This window comes from Hordeum vulgare, chromosome 5H, assembly GCF_904849725.1.
Source record: "Hordeum vulgare subsp. vulgare chromosome 5H, MorexV3_pseudomolecules_assembly, whole genome shotgun sequence".
NCBI lineage: Eukaryota > Viridiplantae > Streptophyta > Magnoliopsida > Poales > Poaceae > Hordeum > Hordeum vulgare.
The window spans coordinates 402,499,247-402,517,895 of NC_058522.1; the positions used below are offsets into that span (position 1 = coordinate 402,499,247).

At 43.3% G+C, this 18,649-nt stretch overlaps 1 long non-coding RNA gene across 1 annotated transcript; it reads right to left on the reverse strand.

The window, feature by feature from the left end:
- Positions 1-15,157: 15,157 nt before the first annotated feature.
- On the reverse strand, positions 15,158-16,909 carry LOC123398701. The gene is made up of 3 exons (XR_006610237.1): positions 15,870-16,909; positions 15,612-15,656; positions 15,158-15,451 (listed from the first exon to the last, which is right to left on the reverse strand). It is a non-coding gene; the product is annotated as an uncharacterized LOC123398701 (long non-coding RNA).
- Between the last annotated feature and the right edge of the window lie 1,740 nt (positions 16,910-18,649).

An 18,649-nucleotide genomic window follows, 5' to 3' on the forward strand; every position in this document is an offset into this window, starting at 1 on the left:
ATTCTTATGGTCTAGTTATTGTCGATGATTTTTCCAGGTTGGAGGGTGTGCTTTCTCAATGATAAGTTCCAGGTACAAATTATCTTCCAGAACTTTGCTCGGAAATCTCAAAACCAGTTTGAAGTGAAGATCAAGAAGGTTTGGAGTGATAACGGAACGGAGTTCAAGAACACTAATGTGCATACTTTTCTTGACGAAGAAGGTATCTCACATGAGTTCTCGGTAACGTACACACCTCAACAAAATGGAAATTGTTGAGAGGAAGAACTGGGCGCCCATAGAGATGGCGAGAACGATGCTTGACGAATACAAGACTCCAAGCCAATTTTGGGCAAAAGCCATGGAAACAGCTTGCCATGCCATAATCCGACTCTACCTGCACAAGCTTCTCGGTAAGCCGGCATGCGAGCTACTCACCGGTAACAAACTCCAAGTTGGATACTTTCGAGTATTCGGCTATAAGTGTTATATTCCTGAGAAGCATCGTCGATCTAAATTTGCACCTAAATGTTATGCAGGTTTCCTTCTTGGTTAATCAAACTCTCACTCCTACCGTGCCTACAACAACTTCACTTGAAAAGTTGAAAATACGGTAGATGTGAAGTTTGATGAGACTAATGGTTCTCAAGTCGAACAATTGCCAATTGATATAGGAGATAAGGAACCTTCGGAAGCTATCAAAGATTTGTCCATTGGCAAGATTCGTCCCATGGAAGTGAAGGAAAGCACTTCATCAACTCAAGTGGAAGCTCCTACTTTGCGTCAAGGCGAACCGCAAAATGACATGGAAGTATCCACAAGCAGAACCCGACATGATGAAGAAGAGGAAGAAGTACATCGTGATGATCCACCTCAACCTTCCTCACCACCACCTCAAGGAGAAGATGATGCCAACGACAATGCTCAAGACGATGATTAAAAAGAACAAGCTCCTCCACCAAACAAGAAGAAGTTGTCAAGTGTTAGAGGAAGAGTGGACAGAGATCATCCGCTAAAACAAATCTAAATTGACATAAACAAGGGGAGAATCACTCGCTCTAAAACTCGACTAGCTAACTTTTGTGAGCATTATTCTTTCATATTTAGCATTGAAACCTTGAAGGTAGAACAAGCTCTCCAAGATCTAGATTGGGTGAATGCCATGCATGAAGAGCTACACAACTTCGAGAGGAACCAAGTTTGGACACTTGTTGAAAAACTAGAAGGCGAGCAGAACATCATTGTGTCGGTGCACTAGAGACTAGGGTCTCCTGTGCCCCAGACTTGTGCATGGGCACTAGCAGCACATTTAGCGGCGATACACTAAGAGAGCCGACAGGATGTTAAACCCCAGGCTCGCCAAGACCACACCCTACCAAAGGTGTGAATAGCCAGCCCATGCTACAAGGCCCTAGCAAACCCTCCTTGTTGGGAAGACTCACAAGGCCCCGGCAAGCCCTCCTTGCCGGGAAGACTTGCAAGGCCCCGGCAAGTCCTCCTTGTCGGGAAGATGTCCAAGGCTCAGGCAAGCCCTCCTTACCGGGATGACGAGCTAGGCCGCAGGCAAGGATGTCAGGCCGGCAGGCTCCCTTCGCCCGCCAGGTGGACCTCCTGCCACAGTGCCACCGACCGCCACCGCTCAAGCGCATCCCTCATGTGCCAGCACAAAGACCAGGTGTCAACACACCTGGACACGTGTCGAAGCCACATTGATGCAGGTCAGGGGCCAGACAAGGCATTTACTGCCCCTGACACCATAGTAGAAGGATAAGCGGTGAACCCTGTTCACTATGCAACCCATGAGCACATGATGTCTACGCACGCTTCTATTCTTGTAGACTATGTTGGGTCTTGATACGTCCAAAACGTATCTATAATTTTTTATGGTTTCATGCTACTTTTATGCTTTTGATAATTGTTTTTATATTAAGTTTATGTTTTATTTGTACTAACCTACTAATAGTTGCAAAAGTGCACAATGTTCTTGTTTTACACTTTGATGTGTAGGAACTATCAAAAACATAAGAGGAAACCTTGTTGGAGTGGGACTCTGACTTCCCTGAAATCTGTCCCCCTAAAGATTTTAGAGATCGTCTGTTTCCACCTTGAAAATGACGTCAAATGGAAAAATAATAGATGCAGAAGTTGTGGGGAATTTTATTCTAATAATTCTAGACATTAAAATTTGGCCCATTTGGAGTTCGGACCCTCCAGGAAAGACCGTTTTACTGAAGGACAAATATATGATTACAGGATTACGGGAATCAGTGACATTATTGAGTCCAACTCTTACCATATTAGATGGATTCGGCCAAGCCACGAGTTGGGGAACTCATTAGGCCTGATAGGGGTTCCTAGGAAGGTTCTAGAGGTACCCAAGAGCCCTTGGATCAAAGGGGCATCCATCGGAGGGCCAAGGATGATTGTCCGGACTCATATAAGAAGAGGAAAAACCTGATTTCTGGAGAGCCACCAAGAGCTACGATATTTCCTTCTCCGAGACAGCCGCCTTGGGGTGGAGAACCACCTCCATACCAGAACAATCTCCATGGAAGAAGGGGGGCCAAGGGCCGCCGCCCCCAAGGGCCGTGGACGCCGTCGGCCACCGTCTCCTCTCTGAGCCGCAACTCTCCATCAACCTCTTGCGCACCATGGCCATGTGTGAGTAGTCTCCCTCGGGACTGATGTCTTCTACGTCTAGCTATTTGGTCATCTCTCTCTCCCATGATGTGATCTTGATTATGATCATAGGCTATGTTAATCTAGGGTGATCCCATGATGTTTCCCCTTCTTCTATGTATTGGATTAATGTACTTACTTGATCTTATCTAGTATAATACCCGAGATCATGGTGACAGCGGTCTATTGGACATGGATTAGAAGAAAATTTTCATGAGTGATTTCCTATTTTGTGAGTTGATTGAATATTGAGACTCTCTTGGTGCTTGTCTTTGACTATCCTTGAGATATGTTGTGGTGATTGTGGTACTCTCTTTGGATCGCCGCGGTGACATTGGAAATCAATAGATGAGAACTACGAACTCTAAGGTGTGCTTTTGTAGCCCTACATAATTCTCGTCCTCTCTTGAGAACAAAGGAATGACCTCCAAGTACGTCTCCATTGCATGTTTTAGTTGAAATATCATGTGATTTGATTATGTTAATGTTGTTGGGAGTTACCACTAGTGAAAGTATGAAGCCTAGGCCCTGTTTCCCACCATTGAACACCGTTTACTTTCTGTTTTGTTTCATGTTTGCTTTCTTCCATTTTTATTTCAGATTTACAATACCTTGTTTTACCATCCATATCACTTGCCTTTTAACATCTCTTCGCCGAACTAGTGCACCTATACAACTGACAATTGTATTAGGTGTGTTGGGGAAACATGAGACTTCTTGTATCGTAATTGCAGGGTTGCTTGAGAGAGACCATCTTCAACCTCTACTTCCCTGAGTTCGATAAACCTTAGGTCATCCACTTGAGGGAAATTGTTGTTGTCCTACAAACCTCTGCGCTTGGAGGCCCAACATAGTCTACAAGAATAGAAGCGTGCGTAGACATCAAGCTATTTCTGGCGTCGTTGCCGAGGAGGTGAGTGCTCGAAGGTATATCTTTAGATCTTGCAATTATATCTTTTTGTTTCTTGTTTTTATCTCACTAGTTAGGCTTAATGGAAAACAACAAAATATGAGAGAGCTTTATAAACTTTGTCTTGAACTAGGACATGAAGTGTTTGAGGAGAAAATTAAAAAACCTATGAAACTTCATTATTTGCATAAAAAATATGATGGTGGCAATGTTATTGGTACCCTTCCTTTGAATACCAATATTGCTAATGACATGGAAAGCTCTAAGCTTGGGGATGACGGGTTTCATGAACATGATATTTTTAGTCCCCCAACTTTTGAGGAGAAAATTTGCTATGATGATTACCATGATGATAATGATAGTCCTACTCCCACTATTACCAATGAGAAAGATTATGCTTATGTGGAGAGTGAGAGTACCTTTTTGCATGTGGATCATGGTAACAATGCTTTATGTGATACTTATATTGCTGAGTTTATTCATGATCCCACTGAAAATTATTATGAGAAGGGGACATATGCTTATATATATTTCAATAATATCAAGTTCCCTCTCTTTATGTCGAAGACTTTGAAGTTGCACTTGTTTTGCCTTCCTATGCTTATTGCTTTGTGCTTCAATGAATTATTCTATTGCAATATTCCTATGCATAGGAAGCATGTTAGACTTAAATGTGTTTGGTATTTGCTTATTGGTGCTCTCTTTTGTTCTACAACTCTTATTCCTACGAGAGCATCATTAAAATCTTAAGCCTATCTTTATGTCTATAAAGAAAGAGCTCTAGGGAGACAACCCTTGTTATCTTTACTTTGAATTTTTTACTTTCAGTTTTTAGTGGTCTTGATGCTTGTTACTACTGTAGAAACATCATTGTATATTTATTTTTAAGCTTTGTGTCAAGTTTTAGCCTCTGATTGCAAGAAAGTTCAAAAGTTGTGACATGTTGTCCAGAAATAGATTTTGTCTGATTTTACGGAACAATTCGCCAAATATCACCAGATCATCTTTTTGATCTAATTTTCTTTGACAGAATGCTCTATATAATTGTCTTTCTGGCATATGTTCTGAGTTTGTTTATTTGAGTTGCAGAAGTGCCCCGAAAAAATTATTTACTACTTGTTGTTCTGTTTTTCACAGATTCTGCCACGTTTTGCGTTTCCATCATTTTGCAAATCTTAAGCTTGCTTTTGCTTTGCAAAAACCTTTTGGAAATCATGAGAAACAATAGCTTTTGATGAAGATCTTTATTTCTAGTAGATAATGAATTATTTTATCATGGGTACTAACCACTCTAATCAGCTTATGATGAATTTCGTATGAAGGGAGTTTTTAAGTATGCGATGGAAGATGATGAAAGAAGATCCACACTACACCAAAACAGACTTTAAGTGACACAATCATGTAACACATTAAAAATTGTGTCCAATGACACACAGTAACACATACTATATAACCCTCAAAATGTGTTACAGGGATATTTTAATAGTAACGTATAAATATGTGTTGGTCGAATGTGTTACGTATATTTTAACACGGTAACATATAAATATGTGTTGGTAAATGTGTTACTTGGTTCAACGTAGTAAAACATAATCATGGTTGATGCATAATTTATAAGCTCTATTACACAAGGGACTAGAAAAACTAAAATCAATTAGATACATATATCACAAATACCTTGACACATAGGGCCCATGTGTCAACATGATTTTTTATAAATATTTTCTTGTTTTGATAAATAGTCTTTTCATTCTTTGGTAATATGATATGAAAAAGCAATACAATTTGATTGGTAAATATCAAATTATTTTTGATATGGTTGCAATAAATATCATATTGACCATATTTTTGTTGGTGAACGTCGCATGGGAAACAAAAATTTTCCTACGCGCACGAAGACCTATCATGGTGATGTCCATCTACGAGAGGGGATAAGTGATCTACGTACCCTTGTAGATCATACAGCAGAAGCGTTAGAGAACGCGGTTGATGTAGTGGAACGTCCTCACGTCCCTCGATCCGCCCCGCGAACAATCCCGCGATCAGTCCCACGATCTAGTACCGAACGGACGGCACCTCCGCGTTCAGCACACGTACAGCTCGACGATGATCTCGGCCTTCTTGATCCAGCAAGAGAGACGGAGAGGTAGAAGAGTTCTCCGGCAGCGTGACGGCGCTCCGGAGGTTGGTGATGATCTCGTCTCAGCAGGGCTCCGCCTGAGCTCCGCAGAAACGCGATCTAGAGGAAAAACTATGGAGGTATGTGGTCGGGCTGCCGTGGCAAAAGTTGTCTCAAATCAGCCCTAATACCTTAGTATATATAGGAGGGAGGGGGAGGGAAGAGGCAGCCTCAAACCCTCAAGGTTTGGCCGAAATTGGAGGTGGAGGAGTCCTACTCCAATCCTACTTGGAGTAGGATTCCACCTTCCCACTTGGAAACTCTTTCCACCTTGTGTTTTTTCCTTCTCAAACCTTATGGGCCTTAGTGGGAACTTATTCCAGCCCACTAGGGGCTGGTTTATCTCTTCCCATAGCCCATGAGACCCCTTGGGGCGTGACACCCCTCCCGATGGTCCCCGCACCCCTCCCGGCACTCCCGGTACACTACCGATGAGCCCGAAACTTTTCCGGTAATGCACGAAAACCTTCCGGTAACCAAATGGGGTCATCCTATATATCAATCTTCATTTCCGGACCATTCCGGAAACCCTCGTGACGTCCGTGATCTCATCCGGGACTCCGAACAACATTCGGTAACCAACCATATAACTCAAATACGCATAAAACAACGTCGAACCTTAAGTGTGCAGACCCTGCGGGTTCGAGAACTATGTAGACATGACCCGAGAGACTCCTCGGTCAATATCCAATAGCGGGACCTGGATGCCCATATTGGATCCTACATATTCTACGAAGATCTTATCGTTTGAACCTCAGTGCCAAGGATTCGTATAATCCCGTATGTCATTCCCTTTGTCCTTCGGTATGTTACTTGCCCGAGATTCGATCGTCAGTATCCGCATACCTATTTCAATCTCGTTTACCGGCAAGTCTCTTTACTCGTTCCGTAATACAAGATCCCGCAACTTACACTAAGTTACATTGCTTGCAAGGCTTGTGTGTGATGTTGTATTACCGAGTGGGCCCCGAGATACCTCTCCGTCACACGGAGTGACAAATCCCAGTCTTGATCCATACTAACTCAACTAACACCTTCGGAGATACCTGTAGAGCATCTTTATAGTCACCCAGTTACGTTGCGACGTTTGATACACACAAAGCATTCCTCCGGTGTCAGTGAGTTATATGATCTCATGGTCATAGGAATAAATACTTGACACGCAGAAAACAGTAGCAACAAAATGACACGATCAACATGCTACGTCTATTAGTTTGGGTCTAGTCCATCACGTGATTCTCCCAATGACGTGATCCAGTTATCAAGCAACAACACCTTGTTCATAATCAGAAGACACTGACTATCATCGATCAACTGGCTAGCCAACTAGAGGCATGCTAGGGATGGTGTTTTGTCTATGTATCCACACATGTAAATGAGTCTTCATTCAATACAATTATAGCATGGATAATAAACTATTATCTTGATACAGGAATTATAATAATAACTATACATTTATTATTGCCTCTAGGGCATAATTCCAACAGTCTCCCACTTGCACTAGAGTCAATAATCTAGCCCTCACATCACCATGTGAATTACATTGTAATAAATCTAACACCCATACAGTTCTGGTGTCGATCATGTTTTGGCCGTGGAAGAGGTTTAGTCAGCGGGTCTGCTACATTCAGATCCGTGTGCACCTTGCATATATTTACGTCCTCCTCCTCGACGTAGTCGCGGATGAGGTTGAAGCGTCGTTTGATGTGTCTGGTCTTCTTGTGAAACCTTGGTTCCTTTGCTAAGGCAATGGCACCAGTGTTGTCACAGAACAAGGTTATTGGATCCAGTGCACTTGGCACCACTCCAAGATCCGTCATGAACTGCTTCATCCAGACACCTTCCTTAGCCGCCTCCGAGGCAGCCATGTACTCTGCTTCACATGTAGAATCTGCTACGACGCTTTGCTTGGAACTGCACCAGCTTACTGCACCCCCATTAAGAATAAATACGTATCCGGTTTGTGACTTAGAGTCGTCCGGATCTGTGTCAAAGCTTGCATCGACGTAACCTTTTACGGCGAGCTCTTCGTCACCTCCATACACGAGAAACATCTCCTTAGTCCTTTTCAGGTACTTCAGGATATTCTTGACCGCCGTCCAGTGATCCACTCCTGGATTACTCTGGAACCTGCCTGCCATACTTATGGCCAGGCTAACATCCGGTCTAGTGCACAGCATCGCATACATGATAGAACCTATGGCTGAAGCATAGGGGACGGAGCGCATATGCTCTCTATCTTCATCAGTTGCTGGGCACTGAGTCTTACTCAATCTCGTACCTTGTAACACCGGCAAGAACCCTTTCTTGGACTGTTCCATTTTGAACCTCTTCAAAACTTTATCAAGGTATGTGCTTTGTGAAAGTCCTATCAGGCGTTTTGATCTATCCCTATAGATCTTAATGCCTAGAATGTAAGCAGCTTCTCCTAGGTCCTTCATAGAGAAACTTTTATTCAAGTAACCTTTTATGCTCTCCAAAAGCTCTACGTTGTTTCCAATCAGTAATATGTCATCCACATATAATATTAGAAACGCCACAGAGCTCCCACTCACTTTCTTGTAAATACAAGATTCTCCAACCACTTGTATAAACCCAAATGCTTTGATCACCTCATCAAAGCGTTTGTTCCAACTCCGAGACGCTTGCACCAGTCCATAAATGGATCGCTGGAGTTTGCACACTTTGTCAGCATTTTTAGGATCGACAAAACCTTCGGGTTGCATCATATACAACTCTTCCTTAAGGAAACCGTTAAGGAACGCCGTTTTGACATCCATCTGCCAGATTTCATAATCGAAAAATGCAGCTATTGCTAACATGATTCTGACGGACTTAAGCATCGCTACAGGAGAGAAAGTCTCATCGTAGTCAATTCCTGGAACTTGTGAAAAACCCTTTGCCACAAGTCGAGCTTTATAAACGGTCACATTACCGTCAGCGTCCGTCTTCTTCTTAAAGATCCATTTGTTCTGAATAGCCTTGCGGCCCTCAGGCAGTATCTCCAAAGTCCATACTTTGTTCTCATACATGGATCCTATCTCGGATTTCATGGCTTCTAGCCATTTGTTGGAATCTGGGCCCACCATCGCTTCTTCATAATTTGCAGGTTCATTGTTGTCTAACAACATGATTGATAAGACGGGATTACCGTACCACTCTGGAGCAGCGCGTGATCTCGTCGACCTGCGTGGTTCAACAGAAACTTGAACTGGAGTTTCATGATCATCATCATTAACTTCCTCCTCAACCGGCGTCGCAACGACAGAGGTTTCCCCTTGCCCTGCGCCACCATCCAGAGGGATGAGAGGTTCGACAACCTCGTCAAGTTCTATCTTCCTCCCACTCAATTCTCTCGAGAGAAACTCCTTCTCGAGAAAAGTTCCGTTCTTAGCAACAAACACTTTGCCCTCGGATTTGAGATAGAAGGTGTACCCAACTGTCTCTTTTGGGTAACCTATGAAGACGCACTTTTCCGCTTTGGGTTCCAGCTTTTCAGGCTGAAGCTTTTTGACATAAGCATCACATCCCCAAACTTTAAGAAACGACAACTTTGGCCTTTTGCCATACCACAGTTCGTATGGTGTCGTCTCAACGGATTTCGATGGTGCCCTATTTAAAGTGAATGCAGCTGTTTCTAATGCATAACCCCAAAATGATAACGGCAAATCAGTAAGAGACATCATAGATCGCACCATTTCTAATAAAGTACGATTACGACGTTCGGACACACCATTACGCTATGGTGTTCCGGGCGGTGTTAACTGCGAAACAATTCCACATTGTCTTAAGTGAGTACCAAACTCGAAACTCAGATATTCACCCCCACGATCAGACCGTAGGAACTTGATCTTCTTGTTACGATGATTTTCCACTTCACTCTGAAATTGCTTGAACTTTTCAAATGTTTCAGACTTGTGCTTCATCAAGTAGACATAACCATATCTACTTAGATCGTCAGTGAAGGTGAGAAAATAACGATATTCGCCGCGTGCCTCCACGCTCATTGGACCACACACATCGGTATGTATGATTTCCAACAAGTCACTTGCACGCTCCATTGTTCCGGAGAACGGAGTCTTAGTCATCTTGCCCATGAGGCATGGTTCGCACGTGTCAAGTGAATCAAAGTCAAGTGACTCCAAAAGTCCATCAGCATGGAGTTTCTTCATGCGCTTTACACCAATATGACCCAAGCGGCAGTGCCACAAAAATATGGCGCTATGATTGTTTACTCTAACTCTTTTGGTCTCAATGTTATGTATATGCGTATCTCTATCAAGATTCAATATGAACAATCCTCTCACATTCGGTGCATAACCATAAAAGATGTTACTCATAGTAATAGAACAACCATTATTCTCAGACTTAAAAGAGTAACCGTCTCGCAATAAACAAGATCCAGATATAATGTTCATGCTCAACGCAGGCACTAAATAACAATGATTTAAGTTCATCACTAATCCCGATGGTAGTTGAAGTGACACTGTGCCGACGGCGATTGCATCAACCTTGGAACCGTTTCCTACGCGCATCGTCACTTCGTCTTTCGCCAGCCTTCGTCTATTCCGCAGTTCCTGCTTCGAGTTGCAAATGTGAGCAACAGAACCGGTATCGAATACCCAGGCACTACTACGAGAGCTGGTTAAGTACACATCAATAACATGTATATCAAATATACCTGATTTTTCTTTGCCCGCCTTCTTATCTGCCAGATACTTGGGGCAATTGCGCTTCCAGTGACCCATACCCTTGCAATAGAAGCACTCTGTTTCAGGCTTAGGTCCAGCCTTGGGTTTCTTCGGCGGATTGGCAACAGGCTTGCCGCTCTTCTTCGAATTGCCCTTCTTGCCTTTGCCGTTTCTCTTGAAACTAGTGGTCTTGCTCACCATCAACACTTGATGTTCTTTACGGAGTTCAGACTCTGCGACTTTCAGCATCGCAAACAACTCGCCGGGAGACTTGTTCATCCCTTGCATGTTGTAGTTCAACACAAAGCCTTTATAGCTTGGCGGCAGTGATTGAAGGATTCTGTCAGTGATAGCTTATTGCGGGAGTTCAATCCCCAGTTCAGCTAGACGGTTTGAGTACCCAGACATTTTGAGCACATGTTCACTGACAGACGAGTTTTCCTCCATCTTGCAAGCATAGAATTTATCGGAGGTCTCATACCTCTCGATCCGGGCGTTCTTCTGAAAGATGAATTTCAACTCCTGGAACATCTCAAATGCTCCATGACGCTCAAAGCGACGTTGAAGTCCCGGTTCTAAGCCATACAAGACTGCACATTGAACTATTGAGTAGTCCTCCTTACGCGCTAACCAAGCGTTCTTAACATCCTGATCAGCCGTAGCGGGTGGTTCATCTCCTAGCGCAGCATTAAGGACATAATCCTTCTTTCCAGCTTGTAAGATTAGCTTAAGATTACGAGCCCAGTCTACAAAGTTGCTTCCATCATCTTTCAACTTAGCTTTCTCTAGGAACGTATTAAAATTGAGGATGACACTTGCGTGAGCCATGATCTACAACACAAATATATTCAAAGTGGACTTAGACTATGTTCAAGATAATTAGAGTTCAACTTAATCAAATTAGATGCTAAACTCCCACTCAAAAAGTACATCTCTCTAGTCATTTGAGTGGTTCATGATCCACCTACACTATCCCAAGTCCGATCATCACGTGAGTCGGGAGTAGTTTCAGTGGTAAGCATCCCTATGCTAATCATATCATCTATATGATTCATGATCGACCTTTCAGTCTCATGTGTTCCGAGGCCATGTCTGCACATGCTAGGCTCGTCAAGCTTAACCCGAGTGTTCCGCGTGCGCAACTGTTTTGCACCCGTTGTATGTGAACGTTGAGTCTATCACACCCGATCATCACGTGGTGTCTCGAAACGACGAACTGTAGCAACGGTGCACAGTCGGGGAGAACACAATTTCGTCTTGAAATTTTAGTGAGAGATCACCTCATAATGCTACCGTCGTTCTAAGCAAAATAAGGTGCATAAAAGGATTAACATCACATGCAATTCATAAGTGACATGATATGGCCATCATCACGTGCTTCTTGATCTCCATCACCAAAGCACCGGCACGATCTTCTTGTCACCGGCGCCACACCATGATCATCCATCAACGTGTCGCCATCGGGGTTGTCGTGCTACTTATGCTATCACTACTAAAGCTACATCCTAGCAAAATAGTAAACGCATCTGCAAGCACATATGTTAGTATAAAGACAACCCTATGGCTCCTGCCGGTTGCCGTACCATCGACGTGCAAGTCGATATTTCTATTACAACATGATCATCTCATACATCCAATATATCACATCACATCATTGGCCATATCACATCACAATCATACCCTGCAAAAACAAGTTAGACGTCCTCTAATTTTGTTGTTGCAAGTTTTACGTGGTGACCAAGGGTATCTAGTAGGATCGCATCTTACTTACGCAAACACCACAACGGAGATGTATGAGTTGCTATTTAACCTCATCCAAGGACCTCCTCGGTCAAATCCGATTCAACTAAAGTTGGAGAAACCGTCACTTGCCAGTCATCTTTGAGCAAAGGGGGTTACTCGTAACGATGAAACCAGTCTCTCGTAAGCGTACGAGTAATGTCGGTCCAAGCCGCTTCAATCCAACAATGCCGCGGAATCAAGAAAAGACTAAGGAGGGCAGCAAAACGCACATCACCGCCCACAAAACCTTTTGTGTTCTACTCGAGAAGACATCTACGCATGAACCTAGCTCATGATGCCACAGTTGGTGAACGTCGCATGGGAAACAAAAATTTTCCTACGCGCACGAAGACCTATCATGGTGATGTCCATCTACGAGAGGGGATAATTGATCTACGTACCCTTGTAGATCGTACAGCAGAAGCGTTAGAGAACGCGGTTGATGTAGTGGAACGTCCTCACGTCCCTCGATCCGCCCCGCGAACAATCCCGCGATCAGTCCCACGATCTAGTACCGAACGGACGGCACCTCCGCGTTCAGCACACGTACAGCTCGACGATGATCTCGGCCTTCTTGATCCAGCAAGAGAGACGGAGAGGTAGAAGAGTTCTTCGGCAGCGTGACGGCGCTCCGGAGGTTGGTGATGATCTCGTCTCAGCAGGGCTCCGCCTGAGCTCCGCAGAAACGCGATCTAGAGGAAAAACTATGGAGGTATGTGGTCGGGCTGCCGTGGCAAAAGTTGTCTCAAATCAGCCCTAATACCTTAGTATATATAGGAGGGAGGGGGAGGGAAGAGGCAGCCTCAAACCCTCAAGGTTTGGCCGAAATTGGAGGTGGAGGAGTCCTACTCCAATCCTACTTGGAGTAGGATTCCACCTTCCCACTTGGAAACTCTTTCCACCTTGTGTTTTTTCCTTCTCAAACCTTATGGGCCTTAGTGGGAACTTATTCCAGCCCACTAGGGGCTGGTTTATCTCTTCCCATAGCCCATGAGACCCCTTGGGGCGTGACACCCCTCCCGATGGTCCCCGGCACCCCTCCCGGCACTCCCGGTACACTACCGATGAGCCCGAAACTTTTCCGGTAATGCACGAAAACCTTCCGGTAACCAAATGGGGTCATCCTATATATCAATCTTCGTTTCCGGACCATTCCGGAAACCCTCGTGACGTCCGTGATCTCATCCGGGACTCCGAACAACATTCGGTAACCAACCATATAACTCAAATACGCATAAAACAACGCCGAACCTTAAGTGTGCAGACCCTGCGGGTTCGAGAACTATGTAGACATGACCCGAGAGACTCCTCGGTCAATATCCAATAGCGGGACCTGGATGCCCATATTGGATCCTACATATTCTACGAAGATCTTATCGTTTGAACCTCAGTGCCAAGGATTCGTATAATCCCGTATGTCATTCCCTTTGTCCTTCGGTATGTTACTTGCCCGAGATTCGATCGTCAGTATCCGCATACCTATTTCAATCTCGTTTACCGGCAAGTCTCTTTACTCGTTCCGTAATACAAGATCCCGCAACTTACACTAAGTTACATTGCTTGCAAGGCTTGTGTGTGATGTTGTATTACCGAGTGGGCCCCGAGATACCTCTCCGTCACACGGAGTGACAAATCCCAGTCTTGATCCATACTAACTCAACTAACACCTTCGGAGATACCTGTAGAGCATCTTTATAGTCACCCAGTTACGTTGCGACGTTTGATACACACAAAGCATTCCTCCGGTGTCAGTGAGTTATATGATCTCATGGTCATAGGAATAAATACTTGACACGCAGAAAACAGTAGCAACAAAATGACACGATCAACATGCTACGTCTATTAGTTTGGGTCTAGTCCATCACGTGATTCTCCCAATGACGTGATCCAGTTATCAAGCAACAACACCTTGTTCATAATCAGAAGACACTGACTATCATCGATCAACTGGCTAGCCAACTAGAGGCATGCTAGGGATGGTGTTTTGTCTATGTATCCACACATGTAAATGAGTCTTCATTCAATACAATTATAGCATGGATAATAAACTATTATCTTGATACAGGAATTATAATAATAACTATACATTTATTATTGCCTCTAGGGCATAATTCCAACAATTTTTACGCGGATTTTAGGATGACTTCGACCTTCTCTGGAGCACAAGCTCGAAAGAGAACGGAGGGAAGGGAGAGAGCTGCGAAAAGAAGTGGATAGTGCATGATAGGACAAGGCTGCTGGCCCAAGTGATAAGGCGGAGGTGGTCCAGGCTGACAACAATGTCCGGCACTTCATACGATGGCAATTCCTCAGAATACTTGTACGCGTACGTACACAGGAGCTAGTAGAAGCAGTTGATCGATTTCCATTGAAAGTTGGCTTGTGGACCTAGCAAACAGAGTCGGCCGGATACACACGCACAACTACATAGCCCCGGCACCGACCGGGCACGAAGCCATGTTCCTCGCCAACGCCAATGTGGCCGCGCTTGATGTTGTCATGCGTTTAGTCGAATTCGCAGATGTTCACACGACCACCACAGCAACGGCGTCTAGCAAGCCGTGCGAGGCCTCGCTCTCGTTCTCCTAGCGTCAAACGGGGTCAAACCAGAGTAAATCACCAAACAAGGCAGTCGTGCAGTCTGGTTTGCAACACCTCAACCTCCTCCACAGATCTTCTGCAACTCAAGCTCTCCACGGTTGTTCTTCTTCATCACCTACAACAGCTACATCTACAGATTGAATTGACTAGGAACTAATCCCAAATTGAGATAGTAGTTAAATTATGAGTCAACTCGTGAGTTACTAGTGAATTTGATCTGATGCATGAGACGTGTGTGATGGCCGAATCCTCTATCTATGCTAGTGTTTATTTGCCCATTTTATTAACTATAAAATCAACAAAAAGAACATGTTGAATTACACATGCAAAGGTTAGTTCACAACGACAAAGAAGAAAGTGTTGAATCAGCCATCCAGGTTTAAGTTCAAACATACATAAACTTAGTTTACAAGATAGTAAGTCTGACATAAAACTTCTACAACAAAATTTATCTATTTCCAATGACAATCTGTCGTACATGAAACTTAAGTTTGCTAAAAAATTCTGAAATATTCCAAGCTTCATTTTGAAGAGCAAAAACTATGCAAAGATATAAAAGTCCGCTAAAAGAACACATTGCTTCATCCATCAGTTTAGAACAATCCTTCTAGTCTCCACTTGCAAAATTTCCTAAAAAGGAAGATTCATTGAAGGCATGAGGAAAAGTTCATAACAAATGAAAAGAGTGAAGTTAAATTCAATACATATATGGACACTTGGTGCTTTATGGTAGAACATGAGAAACTGGAAAGCAAAAAAAAAAGTTGGGTTTATATGTTGAGTGGAAGACCTCATTCTTTCGAATTTTCTGAAGGGTGTAAGCTCAGCCAACAATCTGCAAGAATATACAATGGTTCTTAGTGTCCTGTAAACTCAGCTTTGACTTCAGGTAAAACTACAGTGTATATATAATCATGAAAATGCAGAAGATATATGAGTGACAAGGGACAAAACTAACATGTCTTCCTATAATTCCTTAAACAGAAATGGTCTTTCGTGCAAGAACAGAAGATAGATTGGTCAGATGGTCTAGCTACCACTCTCAAACCTGATCTGGCTTGGTCTCAAGACGTTGGCGAAGCCGGTTCACAGCCTGGCCATAAAGGTTGATCTGCATCTCTCAAACCTGAGCAAGTCCCAAGCTTTGACATCTTCCAAGATCTGAGGTCGGCCCGTTCTAGGAATCCTACTGTGATTTTTCTAACTACAAAATTACTACAATGTTGGACATTTTCTCCTCTTAAGTGATCTCTTTCATTTTATGCTTGATATGTACTGCACTTAAAATGTAGCTTTGTTGCAACAGTCAGAAGTCAAGGTTTATTTTCAGGTGCATTCAAGTGAGAAGTCAGACTTACCTGCTAAATCCTGCATGTGAAATATGATGTCTTATCACAAGGCTATAAATATTTTGCAGTTGTACAGACTACCTAAACTTAGCATATACTACCTCCGTCTCGAAATACTTGTCCTGGAAATGAATAAAATGGATGTAACTATAACTAAAATAAGTCTAGATACATTCATTTCTAGGACAAGTACTTCCGGACGGAGGGAGTATGTGTGTGTCCTTCATACTAATGCACATCTAATGAGAATGAATGTGGTTTCCGCGGTAGTTAGAGGCCTAGAGCAGAAGGAGTTAAAGTTAAAATAAATCTATAGGATATGGTTTGTGTTCAGTGAAGCGACTGGAACAAATTGGAGCATGGCCAAATCTGCAAGTGAGATCTAATCTAACTAGAGAAATGAATTTTTGCTGGACTCTACCCTATGTACATGAATTATAATTTCTTATTCAACATGTAATTCTGTTCAAAACGAGAAAGATGTGGTACTATGTTAAGTTAGGATGCTCAGCTCCAACTTAACATGTTTGCAGCTCCATTCTGTCTTCCTACAACAATAGCCTATAGTCAAAAAGTAGTGCACATTGTGATATCTAACATTAAAACATCACAAAGGCAATATCCTACATGTGTAGGTTTCATATATTTGGTGCAGGCCTATAGTCATATTCTGTGGTTGCGCTCAATGCTGCACAGAACAGAACAAGATGCACCGTATTCGACAAAAGCCAACTAAACTGATAGATCCTTTGGAGCAGGGTCAAACCCCGAAAGAATTTAATACAAATATTTTTAGAACCTATAACTTGATGTTCTCTGTATATATAATAGATAACTGGTCTAGAAATAAAACAAAGCTAGTACCCGGGGATTAGTAGGGAGAAAAGAACTGTAAAAGGCAAATTCAAAGGAGTGCTCCAACGCTACTAAATATAGCACAGGATATATAATGGTTCTAGAATATATTCCGACGATTAAATATAGCACATGATACATAATGGTTATTGAATATATCATGGCATCGTGATATACAGAAGGTGCTGAGGACTATATTTAACATATTATACAATGGTTACTGAGTATATCACGACATATAGAAGGTGCTGAAGATTATAGGTAACATCTGATATAACAGTTATTGAAATATCAGAACATATGAAGGTATTGAAGATTATATCTGACATCTATAACGGTTATCGAATCTACGCAATAGTGGAAAGAATTTGCCAGGTCTGTCATTAAATCCTTCTGACCACATACATAAGTTAACTCTCCTTTTAGTAGTGATAAACTGATGGCATGAGAAAACGACAAAACATACTGATCCCGCCAAATCACACTCCACCTCGATATCTTGCTTCTTCCTATTGCGCACAACCTTGTCAACGATGTAAGTCAGTATGTCCGCGAGCAGGAACACCTCCTGCAGTTCAAATGCAATGATCACACCAATCGCTTCGCGATAACTTCCCCTGTTCAGCATATCAGCAACAATATCTGCAATAGAAGAACAATCTTGATTAGTCAGGAAGCAGGGATAATTAGAAGAGCCAATAGCCAAACTAGCACTAGTGAAAACCACAAGTGCCAAAATACCACTATGAAAAACCAATATGCCAAAATAGCACTCACTTAAAAAAAATCATGCCAAGATACCATTATGAGCTAAATGAGACTAGCCGATGATTAAAAATACTACTTTGCCCTTTACTGTATGCTCGCCGCTGGACAAGGGAAAGGGGTCAGCGCAACCATCCACCTCTAGCTCAGTCGGCCGCCACGACCGCTATTGCGCTGCCTCATCCATGTTGGCCGTTGTGCCTCACACCATCAGCAACTAGCAAGCGGCGACGGCGTCGTGCAGCCACATGGTGCAGTAGCAGGTGCTAGCTACAGTATTATGGTAAGCAACAACAAGCAACACACAAATGGGCCATGCTCCCCATGTGGTTCTGGTGGATGGGACGCGACATGAACGGGGCCGTGCTCCACATAAAGGTTGGGGCGGCGATGGGTTAGATGCAGGGAGGAGCTGGGTGGGCATGGCTACACACAGCTGCTGCAGAGCGGCGTCTCCATGTCGCTGGAAACGGCACGAATACAATGGTGGGGCGGCCGGCTTGCATCGTACAACAGCCGTGACTAAAGCTTGGGTTGGCGAAACAATCACCAACCACTTTGACCGGTACAAGCTAGCCTCATGGCAACGGGCAGCAACACACATGCTCAGAGAAAAGATGAAGGGTATTTTTGGTAAGGTAGAAAAAACTGATAGCTCCATCCATCATTGACTAACAGAATATGTTTCACATTAGAAGGCAATGCTATTTAGGTATGAAAAAACTGAACTTGAGTGCTATTTTGGCACTTCGGTTTTTCATAGTGGTGTTTTGGCACTTATGGTTTCCACTAGTGATATTCTGGCTATTCTCTCTAATTAGAATGTGCCGATGCAAAAGGTGTGGCAGGGTGCCCTCAC